The following is a 1,753-nucleotide window of genomic DNA, read 5'->3' as shown; positions in this document are numbered from 1 at the left end:
CCCTCTTTATTACTATTTCATCTTAAAATAGGGGGCAAAAAGTAGTCAGGACCCCTGGTGGTCATTCCTGTGCTGTAACCATCAGCCTGCAGACCCCGCCATCTGCAGAACAATATTTAGTATTGCAGTGTGGTCCAGGGGCAGACTGACAACTCATGGGGCCCCCGGGCAATAGGGGATGATGGGGCCCCTGTGTTCTTGCCCAAACTCAAAAAAGCCTATGAAAAAGGTACCAGGGTCATCTCATGGGGCCCCCTAATGACCCCGGGCCCTCGGGCAGTGCCCGAGTTTCCAAATGGTCAGTCCGCCCCTGGTGTGGTCACGATCAAGGGCGGACTGACCATTTGGAAACTCAGGCACTGCCCGAGGGCCCGGTGTCAGTAGGGCGTCCCATGAGATGTCCCTGGTACCTTTTTCATAGGCTTTTTTAAAGTTTGGGCAAGGATACAGGGACCCCATGATCCCCTATTGCCTGGGGGCCCCATGAGTTGTCAGTCCGCTCCTGGGCACGATTCAGCTGCACACCTGGCCTAGGTCAGAAGTGTTTAAATGGAGTTCAGATCTTTCAGCCTGTTCTAAGAGGACCTTCAGCCTAGGGCTCATCTATACTCGCATCGACTTCAACACACATTGCAAGCACCTACCACTTCAACATTGCTTTTTGCATGTGTTTTTGATGCTTCAATGATGCTAGTGTGATGCTTTTTTGAAGCTTCAAGGCCAGTTCACACTACATGCATTTCAGTTGCTTTATTTCTGCACAGAAAGTAGGTTATATGGTTGTCAATATCATAACTCACATCAGTGCTTGCAGTCCCAGTGCGTTCCGGTTGCAGAAAAAAAGTAGAACATGCTGCGTTTTTTCTGCACAGAACTGTACTGGAACCCGGTAAAATGCAACAAAACTGCACAGGAACACACTGGAATGCACCAAAATGCACCAAAAACACACTGGAACACACAAGTCCCTATTTAAATTGAAGAAAAAGAGAGGGGAAAAAGTGAACTGGAATGCATAAAAAATGCATTGGAACACGTCCCAAACGCATCAAAAACGCACCAGAAAGTGCTTGCTTCAGCAGCACATATACTAAAATTGGAACGATACAGAGAAGATTAGCATGGCCCCTGTGCAAGGATGTGCAACTGTGCTAGTGGTTAAAGTGCTATGTTGCCCCAACTCTTCCCCTGTGAATTATATGTCCAGTCTACAATTCGTGAAAGTATCACCGCAATGTAATAATTCTTAATATCTGGCAAATGTAATCTTCCCTTTTCTTTCTTATTACACAGAAGTTCATACCTAATTCTCATTTTTTCATTAGCCCATAATTATTTAAGTATTCATTTTTTTATTATCACAAAGAAGGATCTTGGGATATGGACTGGGAGCATGTGGAATTTATATAAGATTTTTGGGACTCTCACCATCTTAACCACGTGACCTCCAGAGGATTTACCCCCCTTAATGACCACGCCTCTTTTTGCTACTCGGTGCTGCACTAATTCAACTGATAATTGCGCGGTCATGCAATGCTGCACCCAAACGAAATTTACGTCCTTTTTTTCACACAAATAGAGCTTTCTTTTGGTGTAATTTGATCACCTGTGCGCTTTTTATTTTTCACGCTAAAACAAAAAAAGGCCAATAATTTTTAAGAAAAACAATATTTTTTACTTTCAGCTATAAAAAATATATAGTAAACTCAAAGTTGATTATAAATTTAGGCCAAAATGTATTCTGCTCCATGTT

At 43.4% G+C, this 1,753-nt stretch overlaps 1 non-coding gene across 1 annotated transcript; it reads left to right on the top strand.

The window, feature by feature from the left end:
* Positions 1-1,066: 1,066 nt before the first annotated feature.
* On the top strand, positions 1,067-1,170 carry LOC149444256 (U6 spliceosomal RNA). The gene has a single exon (XR_016306539.1). It is a non-coding gene; the product is annotated as a U6 spliceosomal RNA (small nuclear RNA).
* The last annotated feature ends 583 nt before the right edge of the window (positions 1,171-1,753 follow it).

The sequence above is a fragment of the Staurois parvus genome, unplaced genomic scaffold (assembly GCF_062004578.1).
Source record: "Staurois parvus isolate SC_StPar_1 unplaced genomic scaffold, SC_StPar_1.0 ptg000795l, whole genome shotgun sequence".
Taxonomy (NCBI): Eukaryota; Metazoa; Chordata; class Amphibia; order Anura; family Ranidae; genus Staurois; species Staurois parvus.
Note: the sequence above shows the minus strand (reverse complement) of the source record. Positions and strands in the feature narration are given on the sequence as shown.